Genomic DNA, 12,306 nt, shown 5'->3' on the forward strand with positions numbered 1-12,306 from the left:
TTTCCTACAGTTGTCTGACTGTTTTGTGTACCTCTCTATCTTCCTGTTGTAGTTAATGGACTCGTTGCTGTTAATTTTGTTCTTTAGCTATTTAAACTGAAAAAATACACATTTCCACATTTTGGTCATGTTGAACACATTGTTTTACACGTATCCTAAACTACTGAGGCTCTTCTCAACCATTTCACACCATTAAACCGGCTGTTTACATGTTCTACTCCTCAGCTAATGCTCCATCTATATTCTTCAACAATGTTCTTCTGCTGTCAGTTTACAATGTATTTCAGTAGGCATTAACTTTTTTCCTAATTCAGGAATTTTTCAAACTCTTCTTTGACAATTCAAGTAATTTCCAGCCATTTCATACAAAGTCTCACATCTTCTACTTTTAATTATATTCTCAGCCATTGCTTCAGCTATGTTAGTGCTGGTTCATCAGTTGTCCTTCCTGTCAGGTTAGCTACAGATTTCAACTATTTAACCATTACATTTAAACATGCAGAATTTCAATGTTTTCTTCTCCCTTTAGCATTTCTACTGCTTTTTACCTTTAAAAAGGCATTCATCTCACACTACAAGTTATGTGTTTCAGCTTTTTCCCTCCTAGGGATGAATAAAGTATTCCTCTACTCTCTACTCTACTCTACTCTACTCTACTCTAGCATTAGTCTTTTCAACATTGCTTTAGCAGTTTCGTCAACTAATTTAGCATTGATTCAACAATTTCTTCAGCTCATTCAGCATTGCTTCAGCAACAGCGTTCAGCTGCTTTCAGCATTCACACGCATTTTCTGCAGGAAATGCTATCTTTTTCTAGTTATTCTTCTCCTTCATCTTCCGGACGCTTTTTCGGTTCGCTACTAGTCCTGCAACTCGAAGAGTTGCAGGACAAATTATATATCAAAACGTGCGTCTTGATCGGGATCGGTGTGCTATTACTTTTCTCAACAGTGTACGAATTTTTCGCGACGTAGTCGCGAAAAACTGCGCAAAAATTTTGCATGTAAGTCAATGGGACGGGCGAAAAAAAAAGACCGAAAAAGACCAATCATTGGAGTTTAACAAAAGTCTACTGCTCAGGCATACTTTCACCTAGAGACTCCATTTAAACTTTAAACAGTAGACACAAGTCTTGTGTATTGTCGTATTACTCCACGTTTTGATAGGTCATATAGTTTTTGATCAATCCCTGATCAATGACCATGATCATTTTTGGAGAAATTATGAGTTTATAATGGGTGTGTATTGCATGGAATGTTCGTGTCAGAGTGCGTGACATCATCGGTTAGAGTGGGAGAGAGTGAAGAAACATTCTGTATTTTTTCTGGATAAATTGCCACCACGGCCACAATTTACACTCTACAGACATAATTTTTTCAGAATTTGTAAGACAAACTTGTTATCTCTCATGTCATGTGCTCAAAATATCAGAGAGACTTACAGAACTTACAGAATCAGCCTCTGAGTGCGGCCACGTCTGTCCCTGCTCCTCATTGAGTCCAATACAAATATTTTCTGAGAGGAGCAGAACGGCCTGATGTTTTAAAACTGCCAGCGTCGCCAAAATATTTACTGTAGAAACACCAAATCGTACCGAAATTTTCAGTAAGTCCTTAGAGCAACATTGATCTGTGTTTTGTTCTGATAGGAGTTACCGTTTTGTCATGCTAAGCCTAATTGTGAGGCCGGTTTAGAGGCAGAAAATGGCTGTTTTTCTCCACGTTTCTGTCTGTCTCAGCCTGCGGGGGCCCCTATCGCCGTGGTAACCTCTTTGATCCTCAGGCCAGGGCTCGTTAACTTCATAAACAATCCACCTGGCGCTCGTTTAAATGTTTATAAACACAGACACAGCTAAATCAGACTGACACAGGATGCAGCTACTAACTAACTATGTGACAAGTCAGTCACACACACACACACAGACTCTAGAGCCAGCTTCATGTGATTACAGTCACACACACACACACACACACACACACACACACACACACACACACACACACAACACACACACACACACACACACACACACACACACACACACACACACACACACACACACACAGGTAACCTAATGTGGTTACAGCTCCTCCATATCAGTGCTTATAGAAAGATGATCATGTGTCTGTCTGATCAGCTCTGTCTTGACCTTAAGATCGTGGGTTTGATTCCCATGTTGACAGAGATGGCACAACCCGCAGTAGCTCCCGTGGCCCATTCAAAATTTCCCGAGAGGAAATTTTCTAGTTGTTGTTGTTGTTGTTGTGTTGTATTATTGTTGTTTTTAATTGTCCATTTTTTATCTAGTTTTTCCTTATAATTGCTGGCTTTCTATGACGAGGACAGCAAAGTAAGAATTTCATTGTCAGGGAAACTCACCTTTCCACTGTGCAAATGACAATAAACACTTTGAATTTGAATGTGAATTTGAAGCCATGCTAAATTAGCAGTAGAAATTGACAAAGACAGGAAGGGCATGTAACACAAGCAGCTAATGCAGGAATCGAACCCTGGACCTCATAATTGGCAACTCGGCAAACTAACCCTTGAACCACAGAGGTAGATAAAACATATCAAGTTTTATACCATGATAAATCCAACACTGTCTGATGCAGCTGTAGTTTACACAGTTTAAACTAGGAGCAAGTTATCAGCAATCAACAGAGGAAGACTGGGGGAATGGTTCACTAACAAAGTTGTTGGGACAAGATTTGAAGCTGCAACCTAAGGATCATCAGCCCAGTGGTCTAACCACTTGACTACAGTTACATTCAATGAGTAAAGGGTAAAAGAAACCGCTGTATAAGAGGCTCACTGACTTCTGCTTAAAAAAAATAAAAAAGAGAATAGAGTAGAAATGAGCCACACCAAGTAAGTAGAGGACTTTTTGTGACATGTGACTATGTTTTGGCAAATACAAACAAAGTATAATGCCCTTTCCAGTGAATTACAAAGTTGAGCTCCTTCTACTCTGCCGTTAAAAAAATGTACTGTGGTGAATGGCAGAGAGAGAGCACCCAGGCTGCATTTAAAAAATATTTGAAATTATTCTCTAAATCTATGCATTTTTGACCAGATTTTTAGCCAGAAGACAAGTGTGGCTACAAACTGTGGGAAAAATCATGAGTATAGAGTGTCATTTGTAGCTTTGGTGGCAGTTTCAGAAGAAAAGTTCCAGTCACTTTTTTGGCTCTCCTCCACTCTAACGATGATGTCACCACTCTGACCAAACGCCATACACACTCATTGAAAAGTGTGAAATTAGTCAGAAATGCAAATGTCATTTTAAAGGATTTATCTCAAATAGTGAAAATATACGCCCATCCCTTGCTTGGGGTGCTGGGCCAAATGGACAGTAGAAAATAGAAAAAATAGGTCATCATGATGATGACCTGATGAAGGGCTGAGAGCCCGAAACGTTGTGTCAGTAAAATATTCTGGAGCAAAAACGAGGTTGTGCGGGCTATTTTTTCTATTTTCAAAGGATTTATCTCAAAAATGGCACAAGATATGAAAAAGTTCTACACAGGTTGAATAAGGCAAGGCAATTGTATTTGTATAGCCCGTTTTTACAAACAGTTTGTCTCAAAGGGCTTTACATGGCATCGTAACAACATCCTCTGTCCTTAGACCCTCACATCGACTGAGGAAAAACTCTATGGAAAACCCTTTTAACAGGGAAAAATCGGAGAAACCTCAGGGTGAGCAACAGAGGAGGGATCCCTCACCCAGGACGGACAGACGTGCAATAGATGTTGTTACAGACAAGAAAACAGTTAACAGTTTGTCACAGAATGTGCGAAATATGGAAATGTTAGCAGGAGTTGATGAAGGCAGCCTCTGGTGAGGGGGGGGGGGGGGGAGAGCCGGCCAGCTCGATGGGAGGGCTGGGTGGTAGACTGGTCCATGGGAAGGGAGGGGGGGCCGGTCTAGCAGCAGGGGAAAGGGTGGGAGGGGGGGCGATGCAGGCGGCGGCTGGTGCAGAGAGATGGAGCTCCAGTGGATCTGCGGAAACACAGAGAGAGTGCGAGACACCAATGCCAAACTACAAAGTACAACAGAAAATGACAGTTCAAAAATATACTGAGGAGAGGAGAGGAGGGGAGAGGAGGAGAGGGGAGGAGAGGAGAGGAGAGGAGAGGAGAGGAAAGGAGAGGGCTCTGTGTAACCAGATGTGTCCCTAGCAGTCTAAGCCTATAGCAGCGTAGCTATAGAATGGTTCAGAGCTACCTGAACCAGCCCTAACTAAAAGCCCTGTCATAAAGGAAGGTCTTAAGTCTAGACTTAAATGTAGTCAGAGTGTTTGCCTCTTTGACCCATGGAGAGAGCTGGTTCCACAGTAAAGGAGCCCGGTAACTGAAGGCTCTACCGCCCAGTCTGTTTTTAGAGATACTGGGAGTCACTAACAGACCTGCGTTCTGGGAGCGGAGTGCTCTGGTAGGACAGTAAGGAATGATTAGTTCTTTCAGATAGGATGGAGCTTTATCATTAAGAGCCTTATAAGTCAGCAGAAGGATTTTAAAGTCTATTCTAAATCCTACAGGAAGCCAGTGGAGAGAAGCTAAGGTGGGAGAGATGTGCTCTCTCTTCCTAACTCCTGGTAAAACCCTTGCTGCGGCATTCTGGACCAGCTGGAGAATACATTAGAGGTTTGTCTACAGCTCAGAATTTGAATGAAGTCTGTAGGTGAAAGTATGTGGAAGCAAATGAGGTTCAAAGTAGGACCGGTAGTTTCAGAGTTTGAAGACTGTTCCAATGTTTTTCCAATGGGGGAAAAAAATCTGAACTATTTTAATATTTGAAAAAGTATGAATAGTTGAAAAGAGAAAGGGCATTGCAATAATGTCCTGAAAAAGCTGAATGTTTTGAAATATGAATTGTTGAAATAGCACAAAGTATGAAGGACTAGATAATGGACAAAAAAGAGCGGAAGAGGTAAGAATGAGTTTAAACAAAATGGCGGAGAGGAACAACAAGTGTGGATTCTTTCAGCATTCACACTTATGAATGGAAACTGACTTCCTCACTTCATCATCTTCATCTGTACAAAAACCTTTGGAGCAAAGACAACACAATACTCCACAACATCCACTAGAGGGAGTCACACTCTATGGCCACTCCACAGCTCCATACATTACTGACTGATCACACAATGTGACTTTACACCACAACATTGTTGGTAGCACAGAGTCAGAGATTCAGGGAGGAGCTGAGCTGTTACTGAACTATAAAGAGAGAGGAACTTCCATATTCAGCAGAGTTCAATACACAAACCATCAACTTCACCTTTATTCAACATGCTCACACTGAAGAGACTGGTTTCTCTGTTTGTTGTCATTTTAACAGGTATGTTCGATTGTGAATGCTGCAATCATTTTTAAGATTAAATTTTTTATTGAATCTGGTTCACCATCATTTCTCTCTTCCTTTAGGAGTCAGCTGTGAAGAACTGAGTCCAGTCCGGACTGAAGACTTCAGATCACAAGGCAGCACTGTTACTCTGTCCTACAACTTCCTGAAAAAAGCAACTGGTCTTGATTATTATTTCTTCTGGTATCGGCAATATCCAGGAAAACCACCAGAGTTCCTCATCTCCCATCAGGAGTCAGGGGAACTACTATCAGATCCAGTCTCGAGACTGTCAGTTAAAGTGAGTGATGATAAAACCAGGATGGATCTGCAGATCTCCTCTGCTGCAGTGACAGACTCTGCTGTGTACTACTGTGCTCTGAGGCCCACAGTGACAGGAAACACCAAGACTCTGTACAAAAACCTTTGGAGCAAAGACAACACAATACTCCACAACATCCACTAGAGGGAGTCACACACTGTTGAACCTCAGTGGTTCCTGATGATACAGTCTCCACTCCTTTCTGTCATGAGACACAGTTGTGATGAGGAGCTTTAGAAATGAAGACAACTCCACATATGAGTCTCCTCCTACTGCCTGCAGAGCTGCTGCTTGGCACACAACTGTTTGATTCCAGCTGTGAACATCAGACCAAACACAACTCACAAAAGCACTCAGCACTTCTTCAGTGAACATCCAGTGACAACATCTCAGCTCTGTGAACATGGACAGACTCACTGTGATTCTCTTCTTCTCAGCTCTCGTAGGTACGTATGTTTTAGACAAGAAAACCTGAAACACAGGGACATTTCCAAAGCTTTACACAACCAGGTTAGATATTCCTTTGAGCTAAAGCTCCGTTTAACATTTCAATGATCCACATGTAGAGAAGAAAGACTCATGACTTCATCACTAATAACTGCTGACTCTATCAACAGCATCATTTGTTTCCACAGAAAATCTCTGGGGTTTCTCAAATGATGGATATGTGACCTTGGAACAGAACTCTGAATATAACATGTTGTTTCCCTCACTAGGTAACAGCTTGGAGGATGATATTACTGCCAGCAGAGCTCAAGTCTTTTCATCAGAGGGAAGCACTGTTACTCTGTCCTGTGACTACAAAGTTAAAGCCTACAGTCTCCAGTGGTATCGACAGGATCCTGGATCAGCTCCTCAGTATCTTCTCATGATCATTGATGCTAAAGATCCTTCAGTGTCAAAAGCAAAATCTCTAGACCCTCGACTGACTGTTGAACTGAATGAAAACAGAAACCAGGTCCATCTGCAGATCTCCTCTGCTGCAGTGACAGACTCTGCTGTGTACTACTGTGCTCTGAGGCCCACAGTGACAGGAAACACCAAGACTCTGTACAAAAACCTTTGGAGCAAAGACAACACAATACTCCACAACATCCACTAGAGGGAGTCACACACTGTTGAAACAATGACTTATCAGAGACTGTGTCTGTGGACTGATGACAACAACATCACAGAAACATCAAAGACTGTTACCTGGCCCCGCCCACTTCAGTCCCCCTCAGACAATGAGATGATGAGTGAGTCCAGAGCAGAAATGTTGGAGGAACTAAAAGCACAATCAGCTTGATGTTGCGGAGAAGGGCTGTGCAGCAGAGAGGCTGTTTAGTTTGTTCATTCTACTGCAGTGGAACAACATTGTTCATCTGCTGTCTGTTTGGCTTCAACTCCTCCAAAGACATGTTGCTTTACCTCTTTTTGCTTTTATCTCACTTCATAGGTGAGTTGGACAACAAATCAGTGTCTCAGTCAAGCTGCTCCATCAACTACATGTTTGGCCTCCATTTGATTCTTTCACACTTGAAACTGCACAATAAACTGTCTTTGTCATCAAGTCCTGTACAATCTAGTTATGATGTGAGCTACAGTTGAGCTGTTTGTGTCCACAGAGTAACACTGGACACTGACATTTTCCACTGTCTTCTCCTCTCAGCCTCATGGACAATGTTAGTCTAACGGCTTCATCTTCTCTACTTTTTACAGGACTGATAGCTGGAGACTCAATCTCTCCTGAAAGAAGTGAAGTCAGTGGAACAGCAGGACAACCTGTCTCACTCTCATGTCAATATCAGACATCTGCCAGGGGTATTGCTCTTTACTGGTACAAACATGATTCTGAGATTCAGGCTCCTCAGTTTATCCTCTGGAAAGAAGCAAAGGGGTACACATCTGAATATATTCCTGATGATCGTTATCAGTCTCAAACAACAGACACATCAACTGAACTGACCATCAACAACCTAACCCTGGCAGATTCAGCTCTCTACTACTGTGCTCTAGAAACACAGTGATACAAAGTGTAGAAGAGGCTGTACAAAAACCTGAACACAGATATCTGACTCCTCTTCAAAGAGGAGGGAAGTGGTATTCAAACCACAGCTTCATATCAGATGGATTCTGCTCATTCCTGTTGTATCAGAGTCACTGTGGTTACAGCTGCTAATCAAACACTGTGGAAGGATTCACAGCAACAGAGAACAGCATCGTCAGCATAGAGATGGAGGTTTCATTATTGATATGAATAATGAACAGAACAGGGCCCAGTGTTGAACCTTGTGGAACCCCTTTTGTTAAAAGTAGAAATGTATAACGATGGTTTCCTACGTTCACACACTGCTGCCTGAGAGACAGATCATCTTATTGACCTGTGTTGTCTACACATGAGCACCTGAATCAAATCCAGTCACTAATGTTGCCTTTACACTGATTCTGGGTCTGCACCATCTACTTGAACTAAATAAAACAACATTTTCTTCTTCTCAGCCTCTGTGTTTATCTAAGGAATGTGGTCTGACTTTAAAGACCGGGTAAACCAAATTCAGTATTTTTCTTCTTATCATATTAATTAGGCTTTAAATGTGTCCCTCAAAACATGTAAAAAATATTTTTCCCATTCATCATTTCCTTGAGGAGCTAGGCCTCAGAGACTGTTCTGTGCACAGGTTTTGAATGGGCGGGCTTAAGTCTAGGGCCGCTTTACGTAAAGCGGCCGTACTTACATAAACCCGCCCCCTGCTCTGCTCTACGTATAAATACATTCAGCCAACTGACTTCTGTGGTTTTCCGTCCCACTTGCTCTTCAGTCTAGCTGAAACACGTGAAACAGCCAGCTAACTAAACGTACGGTAGTTCATGTTCACACACAGGGGAGACCACTACTGTCTTGTTCCTTCGAGTTTACAGTGCTAACGTTAACGTATTCACACTGTGATAAACAGCAGTCACCGCGGGGAGAGAGGCTGACTCCTCCGGTCACACACCCCTCACAACGTTACACACACACACACACACAGAGCAGCAGCAGCAGCAGCAGCACCGTCTTTTGACCAGGGTCTCCCTCATTAACACACTGTCCGACCAAACAGCCTCCACTCACACACACAACCAGACATAAAATCACGGACAGAAAACACCGTAAAAAAAAAAAAGAAAAACTCCGCCGTGGTCCCCGCCACGGGGTCTGCCTGCTATTCAGACATCCCGCTATTCCGACATCCCTCTATTTAGACATCCCGCTGTTACGACATCCCTCTATCTAGACATGCCGGTAGTCCGACACTTTTTGATATCGCTATTCCGACACGTCGTCTTTTTTTTTTTTTTTTTTTACAGCTGCGATACCCAGGCGCGTCTCTCTCTCTTTTCTTTTCAGCATGCCTATCACAGGTTTGATGAGGGAGTGATGTTCTTAATCTCAACAACTAAACTATCAAGTCACAAACAAAACTGACACACATGATAAACAAACAGAACAATGCTGCAGTTTGTCAAGTTAACCTGTGACCTTCAGCACCACGGACAGCACCGCGGATGAGCCGCGGAGCTGCAGCTGTGAGCGTCTGGGCTCTGGGCTTATGGCCTGGGGCCTCATTTATCAAAACTGTAAGTAAGCAGTGTAAAACTGCTGCTACTAAATGTTTTGCTTAGGTCTACGGTGAAAAGACACCCAAAATATTTACACCTTTTTCAGATCTATCAAACAGTGCGTGCACAACTCTCCGCAATTTCTCTTTGATAAATCAAACTGGATCCAAGAATGGTGCACAGTTGCGCACATGAACACACCTCCGCCCCCTGAATGCCTAGACACATACATATATGGTCAGCACGTGCATATTAATTAGCCATGTGCGCTCTGTGGAGCAGCAACAAAGTGGCAACAAAGTGACAACGAAGACAACGGGCGGAGGGCGGGGGAAAGAAAGCGAGATACATGGCATCGGGCACTAAATCAGTCAGAAAAATGATCTTACATTTTAATAAGCTACAATAAAAACAAAAACCTCCCAAATCTCAACAAAAGGGAGCAGAAAGAAGAATAATCTTATGTACAATCTGCCCCTTTATCCCAGAAATTTTTTTTTTCTTCTTTTACCTATGTTAAAACAATGTAAAGCAGGATTTCCAGGATAGTTACCATTATTTTGCACGCCTTTCCACTACACAGTTACAGCTCTACAAACACACGTGCACCTCGTGAACTCAGGTGACAGAATAATAACAGTCTCATATAACGTAATCAATGTCGGAAAAGCGGAATGTTTGAAAAATACTAAAGTGCTGCTACTCCGACAATGAAAAAAAAAATGTCGGAATAGTTGGACGTTTGAAAAATATTGTTAATGCCGCTATTCCGACAATTAGAAGTCAATGTCGAAATAGCGGCATGTCGGAATAGCAGCATGTAACCCCCGGCCACACGTCCGAGCGGACACACAGCTGATCAAACCATTTCTTACCTTCACTCTGGTGTCTAAAACAGGCAGCAGCAGCAGCATCAGTAGTCATCCAGCACCAAAAGTTTATTAATCCACCGATCGATATTATTCCCGTTTCGATCGTTACTCGCGGTCTGCCCGTTTCCTCCATTTGCATTGTGTGAAAGAGAAAAAAACGTTTTTAGCTGCTGCAGCAGCCGTAGCCTCCCGGCTCCTCCGTGTTGTTTCCCCGGTCTCCTCCCACCGGGACACGGCTGCTGCTCAGCTCGGACGCCGTGTGTCACGGGCGCCGGGCGGTCTGGACCGGGTCTGGACCGGGTCTGGACTCGGTACCAGGTCCAGAGATAATTCACTGTCTCTGCTACTGCTTCTCCTGTCAGGACACTTGAAGCTAAACCTAAGCTAATGTTAGCTAAAAACTTTATTTTTTTCACACAATGCAAATGGATGAAACAGGCTGACCGGTAACGAGATGTAAACAGGAGCAGCATGGTGGATTATAACCTGTTACAGCTGGATGACTGCTGCTGCTGGGACTGTTTTAGACACCAAGAGTTGAGGTAAGAATATTTCCTGAAGGTTTATCAGCTGTGTCAGTGCTGAGGACTGGGGTGTGTGGTGGAGTGTGTTTGAGGTCACTTTCCCGTCTTTATTTCATGAAGACGTGTACATGTTTAGGTTGTGTATCAGAGACGTTCAGTGAAGCCCAGCTCTCCTGCCAGGGGGCGTGGTCTCTTTGCCTGCAGCACGACCATATCGTGACACACCCCCACCGTCCGGAAGCATAGAAAACAGACAACTTTGATGCAGAATTTTATATACTTAACAACTTTTTTAGTCCTCCAAATTTGACAGAGTGGTTAATAATATGTTTTCCTGTGGTATTATAAACTTAAAACACATATTTATTCTTGGTTTACCCGGTCTTTAACAGTGACATTTATAAAAGTTATTCTCAAGTTCATATAAACTTTATTTTAATCTATTTTAGACAATATAATTGATCCTATAATAATAATATAATAATATAATCTGGAGTTGGTCCCCGGGCGCTGCATCGTGGCTGCCCACTGCTCCTCAGGGATGGGTTAAATGCAGAGAAAGAATTTCACTGTATACTAGCTGTATATGTGACAAATAAAGTTCCTTTAAAAAATATGAAAAATTTACTTTGTATATCGTGAAGTGTAATTTATCAGTTACTGGCCAACAGAAATATTGTCATGAGTATAAAAAAAATCCAACAAACCGTTAATTGCTGAAGTTAATATCAACACACTTTAAGAATATTAAACATCAATAAACCCTCACGAATCAACTCTTCAACAATAGATGGTGCCGTAATGTGTCACCATTATTGTTATCATTTATTAGACAATCCATATTTGTTCTGTTTGTGCTTTATATTTCTATCTATTCAAATGTAGTTTTTGTTTATCTTGTTAAACTTTAACCCTTATATGTATTTATTTACTGTCACTGCATCACAACAACACTAATATTATTCCCATAAAGATAACGTGGACATGGAAACAATAGATTCATAGAAGGTAATAACTTCATATTTAATGTGCAAATAATTCTGATTAAATTAAATATTTTATAGGTATCCATGGATTTGCACTGCACCTTGGATATATATTGTAGTTTATGGATTTACACTTTAGTTTCACATTTTCTCCTCCATCACTGAATGAGGACAGAAGAAAGAGCTGATTTAAAAAAAAAAAAAAAAAAACTTTATTCACATAAATTCACATCATTCACACAATTTCTTTAAAACAAACATTTCAGATATGAAAAATGAAATAATTAATCATCTCACAGATAAGATCAACAACAACATTGGAACTGACTCAAAAATGTAAATGAAAGTAATTATAGTTTTCTTTCTTTATACAATAGAAAATATCTCAATGACCCACCTAGTGGAGGAGAAACAACAAACACCTCAGTGTAAATGTGATTCTAGATGTCTTTGTTTCCATAGTAAGAACATCCCTTAGTGATAAAGGAAGGTGATTTCTCTGTTAAGGCCCAAACAACAACGAACAGAAAAGAAAGAAAATAATAAAACATCTCCTAATTGGTGATTATCATAAAATCCCAGAGACCTTGTTTAAGGATGGATTTAAATTTCAACATTTGGTCTGACAAACACGTCCCTGTAAATGTAATTATAGATTATTTATCTTACAC

General features: G+C 41.5%; 1 protein-coding gene across 1 annotated transcript in view; it reads right to left on the bottom strand.

The window, feature by feature from the left end:
- Nucleotides 1-12,306, bottom strand: part of LOC146978040 (major histocompatibility complex class I-related protein 1-like) — a 568,607-nt gene that overhangs the window by 66,331 nt on the left and 489,970 nt on the right. The gene's annotated exons all lie outside the window — the stretch shown is intronic.

Source organism: Trachurus japonicus, chromosome 11 (assembly GCF_045865225.1).
Source record: "Trachurus japonicus isolate A0001 chromosome 11, Traja_1.0".
In the NCBI taxonomy this organism is placed as follows: Eukaryota; Metazoa; Chordata; class Actinopteri; order Carangiformes; family Carangidae; genus Trachurus; species Trachurus japonicus.